Genomic DNA, 21,430 nt, shown 5'->3' on the forward strand with positions numbered 1-21,430 from the left:
TGTGTGAGGCCACGAGGGGCTCCTGTAAATACCGCCCCTTTCTCGCCAGGATTCTCGGCCATTTGTCCAGAGGACAGGCAGGGCGCCACCTCAGTAGCTACATGTCGATATCTACACATTTAACACCATCCCTTGCCTCCCCCACCTTTTTGTGCTGCCTTCCCCTTCCGTTGTTGATTGGAGGGGGGAGGAAAGGGGTGTCGACTTGTCTGAGCGTCTCTGTCCCCAGCGCCCTGTCAGCGTTTCGCACCCCCTCCCCCAGCCTGCCTGCCTGCCTTCCCTCCCAGGAGGGGGGCAGCTTCCTCGTGGGTTGCGGAGGCTGAGCCAGGCGGGACTGTGGGAGGGGAGGGAGGTTAGTGACCTGGCCTGTTCTGCCCCTCCCCCCTTCGCCCTTTCAATGGGGCTGGATTCTTGCATAAATTATGCCGGACGGGTTAATGACGTGTAGCACCGTGGGGCGGAGCCTCCGAGCGCGCGCTCTCTCCTTCACGCCGCCGCTCGCCCACAAGAGGGAGGAGTGTCGGGGGCGCGCCTCGTGGCGGGCGGAGGGAGCGAGCGCCGGGGGCGGGCAAACGGACAGGCAGGGGGCGGTAGCAACAGCGGCAGCCGCCTGGCTGGCTGGTTGTGTCGCTCGGCTTCTGCGGACGCGCTCGGGAACTATCGGATTAAACTTGAATCGAGTGAAATTACACAAAGGAGCGAAGCAGTGCCGGGACCCGGCGGAGACCCCAAGACCCTCGCAGTGACCCCCCCACCCCCACCCGTCTCCTCCGCCGGCCCTGCTCTGAGGATCACCGCCCGCCTTCGCTTTGACCGTCGGGCCGAAACCAACTCCCGGTGCGTGCGCGTGTGTGTGTGGCGCTCTCTCTGTTTGTTTGTTTGTGAGGGAGGAAGAGGCGCTCTCGGTCTCTCTGACCTCCTTCCTCGCCTTTCACTTCCCTCGAGCGCCGGAGGACGCCGCTGAGCCGGTCCTGACCCGGGGAGTGACCCGCGCCCTTAAGAGGCGGCTCCAACACAGCCTAGAGGGCAGCGGCGCGCCGGGCACAGCGCAGCTGCCCAGTTGGCCGGGCCTGCAGCAGGTCGGTGGGGGTGGGGGGGGGAGAGGAACCGAGTCCGGGACGTGCGCCTGGAGCTCCTCGCTCGGCCCATGTGCATCCCCTCGCTCGGAGCTTCTCAGGACCTAAATGGCTGGCGGGGCGGCCTGGGGTGCGGGGGGGGGCATACCGGAGAGCGAGAGCCGGCGCGACTTCTCCCTCGTCCCCTCTCGCCGCCTTTCCTCCAGCGCAAGTTTGGAGGGTGGCGAAAACGGGAGAAAAGTTGGGGGAAAGTCTCTTGAGGGGGGAGGAGGGGAGGCAGCGGGGCGGGCGACGTGTGTGTGTGTGTGGGGGGGGGAGATGAGGCGAAGGACGGAGCGGCTTCCCGGGAGCGCTCCCCCTCCGCCCTGCTGGCCACGCCGAGCGCTCCCGGCCCTGGCAGCACAACAAGCGCTAACAAAGTGCTGGCCGCCCCCGCCCCGTCTCCCGCTGGCCTGACCCAGGGGCGCCCCGCGGACTCACGGAGCCGGTTAGGGGGGGGGGGCAGAAGAGCGCGCCCGAGGAAATGGAGGTGGGGGCGAAAGGGAGAGAGGCACGAGGTTGCGCGAGGGTTATTTGTCCTCGCTGGAGAGGAGCGAGGTGGCGGGAGATGGGAGCGGAACGGGAGCCGCTCGCAGGGGACCGAGTGTGCGAGGGGGAGGGCGCGCCCGACTGTTTCCCAACAGCCCAAGAAGAAAGGGTGGCGGAGGAGGAGGAAGGGGGAGACGCGGACGGGGCTGGCGGCGGTAGCAGCAGGAGCATAATAGAGACTTAACCCCGTGGACCGAGTCAGCTTCCCTTTTTGTGCCCCCTCCCCCTCCTTTCGCCTGCGCGCTCCTCTCTATCCGCGTTTCTGCCACTGATCGGGAGCGGGTCGCTGAGAAGTCCCCCAGTGGACGTAGCCCCCCCTCCCTTCCCGAAATCAAGGCCATTTTGAGGGTGAGCGGAAAAGGTGGTTTGAGGCCAGGCGGTCAGGGAGTGGATGTGTTGAGGTTTGATTCATCCAGGGAAATGGGGCTGGCCGGAGATTTTGTTTCTGCCGGGGCTAGTGGGTGGGTGCAGAATACAGAGCTGGTGGAAGTGGGAAGCGGACACTGGAGAAGTGAAGGGGGGCGCACGAGGGGGGGGGAGTGAAGGCTGCCGGCGAGTCTAAGAGAGAAGGAGCAGCCATCATTATATTGCATTCATTTTTTTCTCTGATAGCATTACATAAGGGGGCACCCTTCTGTACTGTGAGGAAACCCTCAAATTGACGGGGGGGTGCTGCCCTTGGGGGTGGCGGTGATAAGCTCGGGATTTATTGCGGTGACAGTAAATCGGATGAGTTTCTCCAGATCACTTTTGGCCCGTGCTCAGGACTTGGTTTTAAAGTACTTTTAAACGGACAATGGACAAAAGAAAACTAGCAATGCATGGAGAGTTTCCTTTGCATTGCTAGAGATTGTTATATACACCAGGCAACTCATTCTACTTTGTCTTTGTTTGGTATGGTACTGAATGTGCTTTTCAAGTAGGTCTAGATATTCTTTATTTGCAGTGAGCTTTTCCAGCAACTTAATGCTAGTAGATTTCAATTTGAAACTATTCATTTTAAATCTGCACCTTTTTTTTTTTGCTGTAGAAATATATGGTTTGATTTTTTCCCCCCTGTTTTGGAGTTTAGTCTGTCTAGTGAAGGAAATGCGCTTGTATGCCTAATATAGTATACAATAAGAGTAAAAGTTGAAAAAATATTTCTGTTTTCTCGCAGATCATCCCTTCTAACTGCAGCAAAAATCTTAGTGACTATGAACCTAGCAGCATGGGTAGCTGATTTATCCCAATTATAAACCCAGTTAGTTTGCTGTAATGTGTGAGTATTACATTTTTTTTGTTAAAAACACTGTTGTGAACGATATCTTTTTTGTGGAATTTTTTCCAGTTAGAATGTGGCGGCTGTTGGTTGGGGTGTTTTTTGTCTTGCTGTTGCACAACAGAGGCTCTTCAGTCTTTAACCTAAAATGGCAGCTTAATTTGATTGGGGCCCCATTCATTGACAATGATAATAAAAAGGCTGAAAGCTAAATGTAGCTGTATGCTTAGAGCACATTTGCAGAACTCTACCTTGCATTGTAGAGTGTTGTAGAGAGAACAACTTCCTTCCTGCATACTCTTTTATGAAAGTTTCTGACTATCTTTTATTCTAGAAGTGGCATGGGTTTATGAAAAACACATGCTGATAAATAGGGGCTAGAGTATGATGATGAAACAGCTTGGAAGGTCTAGCTTTTATGTCTTTCAGACAGTGTTCCCAGTAGTACTGCACTGTTGAAACAATGTGCAAAACGTTAAAGTGCTGTATGTTCTGCTTTATTGGGAGAGAAGTCTTCACCTGAACTTTGAAACAGGTGACTGTCTTATTTTTAAAAACAAAATTACTTTTTAGCAACTGTATAATATTGTTAACTTGGAGTGTATTTTTGACATACAAAGAAACCAGTGTTTTGGAAATTAACAAAACTTTGAAATCAGACACTTTCTATAAAAATAAAGCACCTTTCTGGGTGCTTAAAAGAATTCTTGAAGCTCTAGCTATTTCTGGATAATATATAAGTACCATATTTCTGAACTGCTGAATTTGAGCTTATATTAACTATTCTATATCATTGTCCAGAATTTTCAGTTTATGCAGTTTCATTATTGAAATTTGATATTTACAAGAAAAAAGTTTTGCTGTTGTTCTAAGGGTCGTGTAAGTGCTTTCAAACACACTAAGCTTGGAAAGTTTTTAGTACCCCTAAAATATTGTGAGTAGAATATTTTAAAAACACTAGTGTAAATTGATCATATTCAAAAATATTAAGCCATTACAACTTCACAGTACATAGAACTAGAATAGCATCAATCAGACAACAGAACAAATTCCAGTAAGGTCTGTTAATACAACATTTTAGTTGTACATGAAAATGTTTTTCAGACATATTGGGTTAAATCCAGTGGCTCCATTGCACTATGTGAGTAATCTTAAATTGGAGGATGAAGTTCTGTAGGGTCTAACCTTTAGAAAACAATCAGTTGACAATACCATTGTGAGCTTTCATAATATACTCTACCTGTAAACTTTCAAAGAGTTTATATTGGATGCTGGATAACATTTTATTGTAGCATGCTGACAGAAGTATCTGCTAGGTGTGGTGCTGTGTTGGACATTTAATATGGTAGATGTTTCTTAGAAGTAGTTCATCTTACTCTTTTTTTTGTGATTCTTTGTGTTGATACTAGGCTTAGGGATCCATGAAACATTGCTTGTTACATGCAAAGCATGCTAGTATAGGTGGAAAAACCATGATAGTTACATATTTTATGATTGCCCAGTTCTTTAATTTCATTTTGAATGTTTGGAAACTTTGCAGCTTCACTGCACACCTAAATAGACTTTAAGAATTCATTTTGATCATCAAAAGACAGCTACAAATATTTGCTATTGGAGAATACTTCCAAAGCCAGTTTGATGCCAGAGGGAGGACTTTACCCTACCCCTCCTTAAGTGGTGAGTAGGGGGTAAGTAGTGGGCACAAATCATGATTAACTATAAAGGTTATCAAAACTTTGTGTGCCCCTCTCTAATACAAGATGTTGCAGTAGTGGTCCTGACTTGAATTTGGCTATGGCATTTTAGAGATTTGTGAGTTGGGAGAAAAGAGAACAGATATGTTAAGTTGCTTGCTTGCTCACTTTCAGACTGCCTATTTCAGGTTAGATCTGTTTAAATCCTCCCTTTTCCAGCTCCATATTTTACGTGAAGATCACATTGGTCATGGGTACATATACGTATCTTCTGCAGCAACAGACACACATCCTTAAATATCCAAGAACATGAATCTGGGAGTCTCCATTCCCAACATGTGTGGGTGTATAAGGATGTACATCTGTTCTTATTGTTCATATTGTGAGAGAAACACCACTGTACTCATCATGGCAAATATGACTGATGTGTAAGTGTGGAATTGCCCTCTGCTATGAACAAGTCATAGCTGGCAAGCTACTGTCTTTCAGCTTTAAGTACAACATGAACTGCATGGTCATAGTTATGCAAGGCATCAATTCCTGTCTTTGCAATAACTGGAAAAGAGTTGCTGTGATCATATAAACTATTGTTGACCACATTCATTGTTGTTCAGTTCACACTACCATGTGTTTATATTGAATATTGTCAACTTCTGAACCTTCAGAAGTCATTTGATTCACTAGACAGTGATCCAGAGGCTTTACAACACAAATCAATTTTCTTGTGGGTGTTTAGGCACCCTATAGTGATAAGTGTTTCACAGGTTCCCATAACATAAGACTGTTACAGTTGCAGAGCAGATGTGCTCAGGCATAGCAGGGGCATTACACTCAAAATGCAAAAGCATTTTGGAATATACTGTGGGCCACAATCCACATTTTTCTTAAGAAGACATATTATCACTGTACTTTAATTACAATTTGATAAGCTAACAGGAAGGCCACATTTGGCCTGCAGGTTGCAATTTGGCCAGTCCTGATGTATGTGGATATGTATCCAAGCAGGAGTCCACAATTGTGCTTGCCACTAAGTGGCACATTTTTAAAAATCAAGTTTACATCCTCTGTGTGGCATGAAAGATGGTGGGGGATGTCTGTTGTACAAAAACTCTACAAGACACTGATTTGCAAGCCTTAGAGCACCCTTCTATCTCATCTTGGAGTTGGGGAGAATGGAGGGGGCTTGCCTCGGCAGTTGCACTATGCATTGGAAATGCTTAGAGCACCTGTGAAGCTCAGCATAAAGTACCAATCAAGACTGTTTCCTTTTGTTGGGAGGAGGCTGGCAATGACTACACATATTATTTGGTTCTCAGTGTTAGCCCAAATTTTCAAACTGCTATATCTGAGAAAAGTTAGGATGGTATGTAGGAAGAAAAATGTATTGTGTGAACTGCTTTTGAATATTGATTCATTAACACTAGTTCTATAAATATACTATTCATTCTGTGCAGTAACATTGATATATGGACCATGTGAATAACCTCAATCTACTTTCTGTGTGTAGAGAAGGCTGGAGTCATAAGGAACAGATGCATGATTTGCCAACCTGGTTTAAAAATAGAACTGTTTATGAGAACTTGCCATGATCTGGATAGCCCAGGCTAGCCTGGCCTTGTCAGATCTTGAATACTAAGCATGGTCAGCACTGGGTAGTACTTGGATGGGAGACAACCAAGGAAGTCCAAGATTGCTACTCTGAGGCAGGCTGTGGCAAACCACATACATTTGTCCTTGTCTTGAAAACCTTACAGGGTTGCCATAAGTCACACACGCGCGCGCGCGCGCGTGCACTGTTACTAGTATTGATCCTTCACAACTCTTGAAACAAAAATATGTCTACTTTAGTGAAATGCAATAAATCAGAGCTGTTTAAAATCATTAGACTGGCATCCCAATACTTCTAGCCTTTCTGTTCATTTGTCAGTATAGTTTGCATTGGAACTTCCTAGTATGTATGTATGTTACAATTATAATCTTAAACATTCAGATTTTGAATAGTTTTCATATAGGAAAAGCTGTTAGAGCAGTATATTGTGACCATTTATCCTGTTTTCAGAAGAATTTTTGCTTCACATCTTGTCCCAAGCAAGCTGCAAACCAAGATGCTGAAACCTGAATTAAGACTTGAATTTCATTTTATCTTGCATAGAGGAATACTTCCTCTTACCTCAGAGATCAATAAATAAGTAGAGTAGTGGTATTTATACTGTAATGCATTACTAATTTGTACACATCCATTTTCTAAATTATTTTATAACTCAGAGTACGTTATAAAGATCTGAATATGATGAACTCCGTAAGAACCTTTTATTTATTTATTTAATTCAATTTATATATTGTAACTGTACAGAGGCTTATTAGGTTTAGCTTTCAACATTGCCATCCTTTTAGGTTTTGTTAAAATAAATCCAGGAAACACCATCTAAAATATCTAACACATAACATAACTTTTTAGGTCTCCAAGCAGTCTCACTGACATCAACTTCATGATGAAACTGAGCATAAATGGACAATAAGAGGGTGAAGAGTAAGATACAGGTCCAGTAGCACCATAAAGACCAACTAGATTTCTGAGGTGTGAGTTTTTGAGAGTCAAAGCTGTCTTCATCAGATACAAAGAGGTGAAAGTGGTTTGGCAAATTCCAGGTCTTCATGGTACCTAGAAATTTTAGCAGTGATTTTATTGTAGCATCTCTCAGCAATTTTCACTGGAAATATGGAGAGTTGAATCCAACTAGATTTTCCCCTGTCTTAAAAGGGAGTGATGCTCTGTGACCAACACAAGGCTGTGTTTGTGATCATGAGATCACAATAAAAGCCATTTGGAACAGCGGCTGTAATGAGAGGAATTGCAAAAAACTGACTGTATCCAGCCATAAGCTTATAATTTTTCATCAGAATATTTTCTTGTTATGACATAAAAATAAAGTGCATAATATTCTTGTTGTTGCTTGTTTATATATGTAAACTTAACTTTACATCATTCGTTGGTGGTGTTTGGATTAAATTTCTTAATCAGTTTCTTTCTATACCAACTCATATCCAAATAGAGCATTGTAATTAAATTATGCATTTTAAAGTAAATATAGGAAATATGAGAAGTTTGGGGGAGGTTAGACCAGGGTTAGAGGTTAGATTTTTTGTTGTGGTGTTGACAACCAGGGTTACCCATACATAGCTTTAATTTGTCATAGCTTTAATTGCAAGGAACTATGAAGAGGTTAGGGTTAGGTTTTGTTGTAAAAATCATTAGAAAACTGAAGCCCAGGTGGCTGAAAAATTAGACTGGCCCCTAAATTTTCAGGCTGGCTCCTAGAGTCAAAGAAAACTTGTAGATGCCTGTATATATATCAAAGTCTCTTAAAAGGCTACTGCTTTTGTAATTATTGTAGAAGGAAAGATGTCCTATCTTAAACATTTTTCTTGGTAGGAAGATCTATTGAACTTTCAGCATGTATAATCTTAGCAGATACTTTTCATAGACTATCTTAAGTGTGGGTTGTTTTCAAATGATTGGAAACTACTTTCTTGGAATAAAGCTTGTTGCTGGGAGAGAACTCATTCTTAAATTTCTCTCTGCTTTAAAAAACACGAGTCACTTTCTTTGCCATCAGTAAAGTTGCAAATCTTTTAAGCAGGTAACTCAGTATTCAAGTAAACTTGTCTTCATGAGGAACATCCAGACCTTCTAATGAATTATTCTAGGTAGAACGTAGAAGCTGATTTACAACATTTTTTTAAAACAACAAAGTCAAAGCCAATAACTGTTATTTGTCCTCCTCCCCTGGTTATTGTTGAGGATATGTGTGTTTATATGTTTTTATTGAGTTGTTTAAATATTTTATATATACTCTTTTAAATAGTGTTTTAATGTTTTACATATTTTGATGTTTGCCACCTTGGGGACCCTGTTTGGATAGAAAGATGGCATATAAATGTTTAAAGTACAAAAATAATAAATTCCTTGATTATTTCTCTTATAGTAGTTCTGCTTTCCACCTCTGTGTTCCATCTAGACTTTTAGTTTGAAACTTTACTTACACTTTTGTTTATTTAGCATTTTTTCAAGTGTTGGATATTACTCAATACACAGCTTCAGAAGAATTTTAAAGAAAATTGAGATTTCTGATTAGATTGAAAAAAACCAAATAGCTTTGGCCAAAACTTGTTAGAGAGATTTTTATTTAGTTCTTTGATGATACTGTGTTGTACTGACAAAGGTTTTGCAATGAGATGTGATTTATTGCAGTTAAGATTATAAGTAAGTTATAGAAGGTATAGAAAGCAGGTATAGAAATGAAGGACAAAACTCCATTAAGACAAATGTGATTTGCAACACCCAGTTAAAATACGACAATGTACTTGTTCCAAAGTTGGATTGCTAAACTGTCTAATGCTGTGTCTAGAAATACAAAGGAGATGCTTTGTAAATTACTGCAAAGGAATTTTGGATCTGAAAGTTCTTTTCACCATATTCTGTCTACGAGTTTCTTGGTGAAAAGGTTGATGATAAAGCTAAGAGACTTTATACAAATTCCGTTTGTAAGATAGTTTTTAAATTGTGCGTGTTGAAAGTTCAATAACTTTGTAGTTCATTTGGATATCTAATTTGATAATAACCTGTGTGTTTAAACAGGGCTCAAGTCTTACTGAAAAGGATATATTCTGATCCAGTGACTAATACATTTACAGAGGCAATTTTTAGTATATAGGCCAGCTATAGCATGAAAGCAGCAGGCTGCTGTATGTAGGGAAAAGTGTTTCTACCCAGTGAAGAATATATGGTTCCAGTATATATGAAACTACATGAGTTGAATGATTGCTGGTGTTAGCTACCTTGGGTATTTGTATGGAGAAGAGGCAAATATTCTATATAAACATGGTTCTGTGTCTGGAACAGAAAGTAGTCTGTTCTCTGTAGATACGAACACAGCTGCGTGCATACTGGATTCTATACTTGCAGCTCCCTGGTCAGAGATGATGCATGATAGAAACTGAGGGATACTACTGCTAGCTACTGCTAGCTGGTTAGGGAGGCAAAGAGTGATAGAAAGCTATAGAAGTTAGTGTAGTAATTATCATGACTGGAAATTGTAGTGAAGACATGAAAACTAAAATAATGAAGGCACAAATGCAACTTGTGGATGTGCCAGCTCTGACTTAAAAAAGTCTATGGTTACCTGAGGCCAGTTCTACCCATACAAAGAGAGCACCTCTAAATTAGTCCATTTTCCCATTCATTAAAAGCAGCATAAAAGAGTAGACTAACACCATACTGCATCTTGATGTCATCTGTTCCTGAGTTTCTTCCTTCAGGGTTAGAAACTAGGCTGTGCTATGGAGCTAACTGTAAGAATAAATAATATATTGTGATGGTGTTTTCACTGTCTTCAACCATAGTTGTCATGCAACCCTTTTCTTTGTTCCTAAATTAAAGAGGAGGATTGCTAGTATGTGAGCTTGTCTGTCATTAGCAGATAGACATGCTTATTTGATGGCAGAATTTGGAAAAACAGTGTATAGTGACCAGCCTTCCTTCTTTTATCCCCCCACCCCATTTTAAATGTGCTTCTTCAGCGATATAGACAAATCTGATCCTATACCTGGTACCTCTGTACCTCTTCCTGGTGAAGAGCCTGCTGAATGGCTTCTCAGCATGGCAAGTTTCAGATTGGGTATGTGGCTCAAGTGGATGTAGAACGCAGGCAAAAAGATACAGCAGGGACTCTGAAATTAGAATAAAAGTGAGATAGTATATAGAAGAAGAATAAGATCTATGGCACACCCAAAGGCAACAGTAGCCAGCAGCTCTGTGAAAAAGCACATGGAGAGGTAGATATGGGGTTGCCACTTTAAAGGTTTAAGCCTCAAACCCAGATAGTGAGAAAATGCAAAGAGTGATTGGAACAGCCTCAAGAAAAAAATTCAACCATGGAACCAAGGGAGGTATGCCCTGCTCACTTATACCAGTATTCCATCAAGTGTAGGATCCTGTTTTATGTGGTGGCCAACCAGCTTCCCTGGGTAAGAGGGGTGGGGGGACAAACAGGGTATAGATGCCAAGGGTTTTCCCTGACATTTATTCCTGGTACAGGCATTCAGAGATTTACTGACTGTGGATGTAGAGGTTCCCTTTAGTCATCAGGGGCTAGTAGCCGTAAGTGAACCTCTTCCCCATTAATACGTTAAATCTCCTTTCAAAGCAATCACTATATCCACTGGAATACAATTCTACAATGTAATTTTTTGTTGAATGGAGTACTTCATTTTGTTCATCCTGAATCTATTGCCCGTCATTTTAAAAAGGTGCCTCCCAATTCTAATATTAGGGTAGAGGAAGAAAGGGTTCTCTTTATCCTGTGTGTAATTTTATAAACCACTCTTTTGTTGTAATTGCCCCTCCTCCCCAAGTTCTTGTTTCTAATCTGGTTCTTTAGTGTTTGTTAAACTTTTTTATTTGTTAAAAGTTATAGCGGGTATGTTAAAGTGACAAAAATATGTAATATTGATTATATAGTAATGATGAAACCAATAAGACAGTGGCAAAACAGATAGTTTGAAATCTAAAATGTTGAATATAAATATACCCCAACACAAATAAGTACCATTCTATCTTATAGACAGTATCTTAAAAAGTATAATGAGGGGGATATTGAGGAGAAATATTTTTTGTCGTACATACTCTGTTATATATAATTTCTGATTTATACAATTTTTCTGTATTCTCTCTATACTGTCACTTGTTTTTTAAAATAAAAAATACATACATAATAAAAAAAACCGATTCTTTAGCCTTTCCTCATAGGAAAGGTGCTTAGACCTCTTAGTGTTCTTTGTTGATCAACTGTAGTTTTTCCAGCACTACAATGTATTTTTGAAATATGATGACCACAACTGTATGCAGTATTCCAAATGAGCATACACTTTATACATACAAGGGCATTACATCTTGGCTATTTTATTTTCTCTCTCTCTTATTAATCCAGCATGACATTTCTCTTTTACTGGTGCTGTGTGGTGTTAAGCTGTTTTCTACAACCTCAAGACCTCTTTCCTTTCTCAGTTGCTGTCGACCAGATCCCATCAGTATACATTTAAAGATAGGATTTGTTTGCTTTTGTATTAACTTACCCTTTACCTAGGGCTCATTTTGAGGTGGAACGCGCAGGAACACAGTTCCGGTAGTTTCCCAAAGAGGTCACATGACAGGTAGCCCCACCCACCTGACTCTCAGCCGTTTGGGGCCCATTTTGTCCTGGATTGGGGCCGAAACAGCCTGGATCAGGCCTCTGGTGGGTGGTGGATCACTCTCCTGCTCAGCAGCAGCCCAATCCTGACCATTTTGGGCCCCTTTTCAGCCATTTTCAGCCCCTTTTTGCCATTTTGGGCCCAATTTTGACCCTGAATAGCCAGGATTGGGTCCAAAACAGCCAGGATAGTTGATGTCAGGGGGTTGGCATATGCTAATGAATTCCTCCAGCTCTTTTTCTACGAAGTGACCCCTGGCTTTACCTAAATTGATCTTCAGTTGTTATGTTGCCTCCAACTTACTGCATTTGGAAGACATCTTGAAGCTCTTCATGATCTGCTTTGATTTCACTAAAGTTTTTGGATGCAAACTTGGCCACTAATCTGCTCGCCCCTAATTCTAGATCATTTGTGAACAAATTAGGTATCACTGGTCCTAGAAATCATCTTTGTGGAATCCCCATGGCTTCCTTTCCTCCACTGTAAGAACAAGTTATTCCCTCCATTTATTCTTTCTTTCATCTTCCTGTCATGCAACTGTTTTATAATCCATAGGACAAACTGTCTTCTAATCTCATAAAGTCTAAGGTTGCTCGGGAGACTTTGATCGTGTCAAAACCCTGCCACCCAAGAATAAAAACAAAAGAAGCCTGCCTATGCATGTGGTATAGAGCGTTCTATATAGTTCAGACCCCCTGACCTGCATAGCCCAGGCAAGCCCCATCTTGTCAGACCTTGAAAGCTAAGCAAGGTCAGCTTTGGTTAATAATTGGATGGGAGACCTCCAATGAAGGCCAGGGTTGCAGAGGCAGGCAATGAAAAACCACCTCTGTAAGTCTCTTGCTATGAAAACCCCACTAGGGGTTGCCATAAGTCAGCTATTACTTGACAGCACTCTTCACCACCATATATTCCAGACACTTGTATCCTAAGATGCAAAATAACTGTCACTGTGAAAATAACCATGAGGCACAGGTTTCTCTGTACTGCTAAAATACCATTTGCTACAAAATGTTTGTGGTGGCTGTCCTGAGGATGATGACACAGCAAGCTACAATGCTCTATGGCAAAGCTATGAGGTGTTATTCATGTAGTGTTGTAGGTGATGTGTAATTCTATGGTGGGTTCAAAGAACATGTGGAACAACTGAAATTGTATCCACTGACACTGAAAATAGGCTGGAAGAAATTATTTAAGACACAGTGGACTGTCTTAGACAAAGTCAAGCAAGTACTTTATCTAACTTAGTGCTGTCTTCATTAGTGGTAGTTGTCCAGGACTTTCCCTGCAGTATTGAGTTTGTTAAATTGGAAAAACTACTATTGCTGTTACTTGATACAAGTGCGGGGCCCACAACAAAACATTTTGAGTTGTTTTTAGGCTGTCCAGAGTTGACAGCAAAAGCCAGTCTTCTTTGCTGCTATCCACTTGCAAGCTGAAAACAACCGCTCCCTTCCTCAGAGCTTTGAAAGTGGGACTGGTCACAACCTAAAGAATGGTTGGAAAGGAAGGGACTCTTCCACCCTTTTCTAGAGAGCCTTGAGGTTTTGAGAGCACATCTGACAAAGCAGTCTCAGAAGGTGTGTTGTTCAGAACACAATGAACATCTGACAAGGGCTGGAGTAATCTCTAGCCAGTCTTGTGGTTATGACAGTTCCAGACTTCACCTGGCCAGCAAGGTAGGCTTAGAGTAGAAAGCAGAAAGGATGCACTTTCTGCTTCACTTTCCACTTCTGCTTTCCCTACTGTCCTTGGGGTAGTCCAAGCCTAGATCCATGATCAGGTGGCCTGTGGTAGCTGGAGGGAGGGAGGTTTGGAGCAGAAACCATGTCCTTCAAGCTCCAAGCTGCTGGCCATAGTAGGGGTCCTTTGATCACTTACAAGGGAAGGAGATCGCTGATCCCCAGTTTCTCCCCTCCTGCTCACTACCCATTGCAAATATTCTCATGACAAATTTTCTCCTCCAACACCACTTTCTCCCCCACCTACTCACTCAGTTACCACTTGTGTTCGGCATGGTCAATGACTGAAAGTTCTTTAATCAGGTGATAATTCTAATCTTATATTTGGATTTTTTAAAATAAAAAATATATTGTAGTTTCTCATGGCACATATGTGACAAAGTTTTGTGTATAGTGCCACATGGCTGCATACCAGAATTTTAATTTGCAGTCTGCAGTAGGTTATTCTGATCATCACCTAATGGAATGATCTGTAGTGAAGATTCTGCTACTGATCCTTTCTCTTAGGAAATCTTGCATTTGGAGTACCATTTTATGTTGATACAAAGGGCAGGTAAAGGGATAGATTAAAATAACATGAAGTTAAATTAGGGCTCTTAAATATGAGTTTCCTTATACTTGGTATAAAGTGCCATGACAGTTTTTTAAATACTTGAATCTTATGAGCTTGCTGAACAGTTCAGAAATAATCCTTCTTCTCCCAAACCCATAACCATATTGGTAGTGTTCAAGGGGAAAGTTTAGCTAGGTAAAATTTGCTTCCATTGCTAAACTTACTTTGTATTTGGGAGATAGTTAAGCAATGGGGGAATGGATCTCTGTATCATCTATTGTCCCTTTTTATTTTTATCATGTAGCAGATTTAATATTTTGTAGCAAGCAGTAATCACTTTTTCTCCTTTCACTGGATAGAATGTTGTTGAAAGAATCTTAAGTTTTACAATGCTGCTGTATGTTCATTCTAAGCACACTTATTCATAACTTCAGAGATGGTTTGCACAGATGCTGGGAGAGTAAGTTGATGAGGAAATAAATCAGAACTAGTTGCTATATTAGAGGTTAATATTAATTGTAGCTTTCATTCATTGGTCTTGTTCATTTAAAGCCAAAACACATTTCGCTTAGGACTGGTTCACATGCCCCAAATTCGATGGAAGGTAGGAATACATCTCAGATTTGCCCACTATCAACCCAACTCTTGTAGACTCTTAATGTAGCCCAACTCTCACAAGCATAAATCCCTATACGATTAGGTACTACATATATGCTATTGTTTTTAATTAAATAAAATGAATAGCAGATTTATCATCAACTAAAATAAGAACTTCTGAATGCCATTTGGTTTCTCTTGTTTTATTTTCATGTTGTATGAGGGGAAGTGGGTATTGTTGCACATGCTGTAGATTATCTTACTCCGAATAGTTTATTCCCTTTATTTTCCACTTGCCTGACTTACAGGTACCAATGGAAATGGATGATTAACCAGTTATAATGTTGTACTCGTTAATAGCAAATACTGATGGTGGGAGATCTTTCTCATGTTCCCCTCTCCCCAGTTGTTCTTTCCCAACTCTGGAACTTTTATTTCTGAGATTGCATTGCCTAATAGCTGTATGAGTTGGGTGGCTGCAGAGGGGAGGAGGAAGAGGTTGTAATTGTCCTTTCTATCTTTTTTGTCAGCACAGCTTTGCTGATAGGAGAGCTGATTTCACCTGTCCCACCTGGGCAGGCTGTTGGAGTATATAGGTTGGCAAGGACTGCTGGGCGTAGGGAAGCATGGGAAAGATACATGATCCTTGCATTTATGGGCTGCAGGATCCAGCCTATAGCTTAGCACTTGAATTGCTGTAATTGAATAAAATTATCAGTTTCACTGAGCAAGGTGAAATAAATCTTGTACATGTTAGAGCAAATGTATAAAATGGGATTACTGAATTACAAAGGAACAGATCTCCCCCACACTCACAACAGACACAATTTTTTGAAAAATAAACAAGGTATGCATACACTCTTTGTGTTAGACCCAATTTACACAATCCTGTTTTCTCAGTAAGGGAGCGGAAGGTCTGTGTGTGAGCATACTGGTTGCCACATGTATCTGGGGAGGAGTGTGCTTACCACCTGTTTTGGATCCTCAGCTAGCTGAATGCAAGAATTTTTCTTCACGTTACATTACTGTGCTGTATGATTCCAATGTCTTCTGTACACAAAAGGTTTTTTTGTTTGCTGCATATCAAGCCTAGGTGGGGGAATTCTGTCAAGAATTTAAGAGAACAAACAGTTTAGAGGGCTGTTAGGCTTGTGGTGTGTGTGTGTTTTTTAAAAATATTTATCAAATGTGTTCTGCTATCTGTGTGAATTCTATCTGTCCCCCTCCCCCCCAGGAGTAATGTTAAGTGTGGATTGAGTTTTAATGAATGATATGGCTACTTTAACATGTTTCCCTGGCTTACTATATGTGCTGTGCAGTTAATGAGGTAACACGCTGTTACATGAAATGTTAGATTTTCTGTTGAGAAAGTTGAGGCTACTCTTGGGATGTCTCGATCTTGGCTGAAAGATTTCAAATCAAACTGTGGGCCTTAAAATTCAGTAGTGTCTGAAAACTTTTATTAGTCATAGTTCTGTAGAGTAGTAAGAATTGACAGTACTGTACTTAATCAACATTAATATCAGCAAAAAAGCTATGACTATCTTGGGTAAATTTATTTAAGAGCTTTAATGGTATATTAAGACGGCTACTAAATGCTTCAATGTCTTGTTAATTCCATGGAATATGTTATATCTTTAGGTAGCAGTTGATTATATATAGAGAGAGCTCTAAACTGTGAATGAAACTTTTTAATTAGGATACGGTAAAGCTTCTTTTTAATATGGAGTGTCCCTTTGCAAGAGTGAGGCTGGATCCAGCAAAGTCCAAGTACAAGGGTGCTTGTGGAAGTTTCCTCCCGCTCCCTTCCCCCACCAACCTGCTGATCCTTCAGTATATCTGATAGAGACTACAGAAGGACATGTGGACAGTGTTGTGCAGCTGTGTGAGTACGGAGGTGACAAGAGTCTTCCACTTCTGCCAGTGGCGCATTTCCATTGTATAAAAAGAGTGAAGTGGGGACAGTTTTCTCTAGCTTTCCCTCCTCACTGTAGCCCTCTGGAAATTGTGCCTCTTAATTCACTGTCATGAGACATGGCAACAGGTGAAATTTTGTACTTGACATTGTTACCAAATTTGCTTAGAGCAACGTGTGTAACCATGCATGTTTTGAGTGTCTAGGACCCAGGTTCTGGCTGAAATGGAGAATTAATGCTGTGTGCCTTTGGGATGGAAATGAAGAGAGATAAAGATCCAGAGCAGGCTTTGAAAGGATATCAGAGGCTGTAATAAATGAGAATGATCAGGGTTGTTTAGGAGAATAAGGACTCTCCCAGTAGCTCCCCCCACCCCGCTATAGAGCAGTGTGTACATCACAGAACAAGAGACAGGAAGAAGGGGAAGTATTTCCTATCCTTTTCTATGGTGAGAAGTTGTCTGTGTTTGTTTAGTGCCATTGATCCTCTCACTGGCACACCATCTATGACTTGGAGGAATGTACAAGGAAAGGCGCTTGGCAAGAGGTCCAAGCAGGTGATCTTGCAAGCAATACCTTGAAAGAGGGAGTGAAACTGGGTCTGAACAGCATGTCAGAACCCACAGCACACAAATAGGAGGCAAGCAGTCACATGTACAACTTGTCAGAGTGCAGGATGTCATATGCTGTCAGTATAGTATTGAGAAGGGGGCTCAATTTTAGGAAAGAGCAAAATTCACTGACTTGCCAGAACACACGGAAAATTGGAAGTAATATTCTGATTGGTGAAAGAGGGAGTACAAGGTGGAATGGGAGCTTGCTGTTTCTGGAGGTGTTGACAGGTTGGAGATGTGGAAGAGGTTTGATTGTCCTGTTCGAATGAGAGCTGGAGTGAAAAAAATCTTCAGAATGAAGGCTGCTGTTGCCTAGACTGTTGCCTTGATTGGTTGATTAGGTCAAAATATTCAGTATAATAGCCATGGTGCCTTTGTGCTGGAGTTGAGTCTACTTCTCATGACTTTCCTAAGGTTCTGCATACCTAATCTTTCTTGATGAGCCAGCCGTTGTCTCTGGAGATTTCAGATTCATGTTGAGGGGCTAGTCCTAACTTTACTTTTATCAGCACACCTTCCTTTTTGCCTTCACAGTCTGTAAAATCTGGCAGAACATTTGAGATCTTGCAAAGGCGGTCTGGCCAAGCACTAACAAAAATGTTAATGCAAGGGAGGAAACAAACACTTGACAGAGGGAAGACCTCCCCCCCCCCCCGGTTTAAGGATGTTCCCCATTTATAATGGAAAAATTGGAAAACTTAAAGAGTTTGGGGGTGGAGGGAACAGCCATGAAACATTTTCTTGTTTGGAATGACAAGATGTTGCTTACATGTTCCCTGTAGGGCTGTCTACAATATTAGATTAGATAAAGCATCAAGAGCCAGTTTGGTGTAGTGGTTAAGAGCGCAGGATTATAATCTTGAGAACTGGGTTTGATTCCCCACTTCTCCACTTGAAGCCAGCTGGGTGACCTTGAGTTAGTCACAGCTTCTAGGCGCTCTCTCAGCCCCACCCACCTCACAGGATGTTTGTTGTTGTGGGGATAATAATGACATACTTTGTAAATCACGCTGAGTGGGCATTAAGTCGTCCTGAAGGGCGGTATATAAATTGAATGTTGTTGTTGTTGTTACTGTTACTGTAGACATGTACTACATATACAAGCTGCTGGTCTAGTTGTGACTGTATGAAACTGTTTCTGTCCAAATAACATTCTTTTGTTTACTACAACATTTTTTTGATATTCAACTTTTTTGCTACCTCTCAGATGGCCCAAACTATAATACATGTAATAAGGCAGCATGGAATGCTGAAGTTTACAAACTAAGCATTTAAACTTCCATAAATATGCCAGATAGTACAGTTGTATACACTATGTGATAAATTATTTTTTGCTGTCAAAGCAGTAAAATATAAGTTTAGGTTTGATAAGAGAGAAGATGTTGCATATATACCCCCTCTGTGCCAATTTTTTTTCAGGAGTGCTTCAACTTATTTTTTCTGAGGCTTCAAAATTTTACTTTTCTAGTACCCTAGTTTCTAGCATCAGCAGTTTTGGAGATCTCAGCAGAAGCTAAGAAGCTTTCAGCAAGAATCTTCTGCTAGTTCTTTACTGGATCTAATCCATTATGATGTGACATTTTGGTAAGTTATGCGAGATGTAGTTAAGGCTACTAAAGATACTATACTTTTCTAAGCACACTTTGCAGTCAGGTGAATGGGACAGTCTTTTTTTAGTATTCAGAACTTTAGACTATTTTTTAAAAAGCATAGTCTAGATATGTATCTCTGTTTTCTGTTGGTGGCCTGGGTTTATCCAACCAAGCAGTTCCAAAGGCTCTTCAGAAGAGACAGCAGTGATTTCAAGCAATGTTCTCCTCCAGCTGCTGATCCTCTACTATGCCCCTGTCACTGTTTCTGAAGGGCTGATGACCCACAGGAACAAAATTTCATGCTGCACCACAAAGTCTGCTAGTGGCTGGATGCACCCATCTGAATATGGTAGTATAGTGGGTTTTATGAACCCAAAGTACGTAATCAGCTGTTGAGCATGGTAAAATTAGTTTGAACCATTAGAAACAATAAAACATGAATGTCTTTGTGGTTTAGAAGAGAAAATTGTTAGCTTAAGTCTTAAGTAAGTCCCAGTCAGACTGGAGTGACTAGTTAACTGTTGTTAGTGTAGGTTGAAATCTAGAGGCTTGTCAACACATGTATGTTCAGTACTTGATGACAGGAGCATATTGGTGACTTGCATGTATGGAATGATAATCAGTGATAAAAATATAACATGGTCACTCTTTTGCAGATAGAAATCATCTTAGAAATTGTAGTGGAGTTTGATATACATTGTATACAGCTACTCAGCGTTATGTGAAGTACCCCTAAGAAACCAGTACAGATATTTGGAGTTCTGTTCTTTGAAGAGTCAGTCCATTTGCAAGGTAGCTGGATTTGTAGAAAGAGCTGTATACATTATAAAATTATACAAATTTAAGTTCTTTGTTGTCTTGTGGTAGCCAGTGTAGAAATGTTGTATTTGAATTGGCATGCAGCCTGAAATCATTATTTGAATGTGTGAACAGTTAAAGCCCATGAATCTCACTTACTAGCAATAAAGTCTAATACTTACATGGAGTATTTTAACACTTTTTAAATGGGTTGCAGAAAGTTGATGAGATTGAAAGTCAACATGCATGAAAATCTGGGACTGGTGAAAAAGAAGCATAAATGAAGTGACAATCAAGGTGCTCCTTATTGTGTAGGGTGACAATTATGAGGATAAATACTAAATGATGAACTGTAGTTGATTAGCAGCGCTATTCTAAATTCAGAGCCAAAATTAAGCACGGAATTACAAAAGAATTCAGTATGATAGACATATTAATCATTGCAGCTTTTGGCCGGGTCTCTGTACCATAAAACTTTATTTATTTACTTCATTTGTACCCGACATTCTCCCGAATGGGGAGCCAAGGTAGCTTAAATTATTCTCTTCCCCTTTGTATCTTCACAATAACCCTATGATGTAGATCACAACATTATAATCATATACAGTACATAAATTTATATAAACAAGACAAATATAATGAGTAAAATACAATATAAATACAGTACAAATGCAATTTACTCCAAGGTGCGGCATTTGGCAAATAAATCAATCAGGTAAACTTAACCACTGTAGGGGAAGACATGATAGATCGCTGAGATCAGACCTAACAAGGAGGAACAAATCAGAACAACCACAGCAGGGAGGGGGAGGGCGGTTGGCAGGATACTTTGCCAACGCCTCAACCACAGCCACAGGCCTTGCAGAACATCTCCATCTTAAAGGCCTGGCGGAACTGTAACAAATCCTACAGGGCCCAGGTCTCTATAGAGAGAGCATTCTGCGACTTCCGGTTTGGGATTCATGGAGGTCTAATGCAGCTCAGGGAGCTGGGCTGTCCGTGCCGCTGTTTGTGGAGGCTGGAGGGGCACCAACTGCCCACAGCCCTTCTCAGGCGGAGAACAGGCAAGTACGCTTAAGAACCTGAGGGCGCGTTGATCTCGGGTGTGAGGGGGGTTCTACACAACGAGCCCCCTTCCACTCTTGAGGTCCCACCCGAAGAAAGGTTGCTAAAATCTCTGCAGCGGCTCTGGAGTCAGTTTCTGGCATAAGACCTACATACCCAAGCTTCAGTAAACCGAAAAGGGAATAAGAACTAATTGGACAATTGAAGCAGCGATTACAACCCAAGAGAAACGTCTAAGAAGGTAAAGATCTCTCAATACGGGACAGATTATAAAAAGGAGTAAAGTGATAAAGAGAATCTAAAAACTGCAAGAGACTTGTTATGTAAAGGAGAAAGTTCCGGCAAATTAAATTTTAAAAAGTGACACTGTAAAGAGAAGTTAATGTGGAAAATTGATTATTGTTTACATACCTACGGCTAGGAAGAGATAGCAGACTGTGAGAAAGTTTTAATATCGCGAGAACTGCTGTGAAAAGAAGAGGAACAGGAAGTACGTCAGAATCACAAAGAGACTGGGAAGAAGCGGCTTGTTAACAACGGAAGTGGAAGGTCGCCATTTTGAAACAGGGCAAAGCTGTGACTTCAAGGAAAACGGAAGTAGGCCATCTTTGGTGAAGGTAAGGGCGATTGCTTCAATATAAAACCATAGAGAAAAAACGCCCGACATTTTGGACTACGCAAACT

At 41.4% G+C, this 21,430-nt stretch overlaps 1 protein-coding gene across 1 annotated transcript in view; it reads left to right on the forward strand.

The window, feature by feature from the left end:
* The first annotated feature begins 629 nt into the window (after positions 1 to 629).
* Positions 630 to 21,430, forward strand: part of CHD7 (chromodomain helicase DNA binding protein 7) — a 279,962-nt gene continuing 259,161 nt past the window's right edge. Inside the window, exons 1-2 of the mRNA XM_054984544.1 lie at positions 630 to 837; positions 2,824 to 2,925. The gene's annotated coding sequence lies outside the window, so the exon portion shown is untranslated. The remainder of the gene's footprint in view (positions 838 to 2,823; positions 2,926 to 21,430) is intronic.

Source organism: Eublepharis macularius, chromosome 7 (genome assembly GCF_028583425.1).
Source record: "Eublepharis macularius isolate TG4126 chromosome 7, MPM_Emac_v1.0, whole genome shotgun sequence".
Lineage (NCBI taxonomy): Eukaryota > Metazoa > Chordata > Lepidosauria > Squamata > Eublepharidae > Eublepharis > Eublepharis macularius.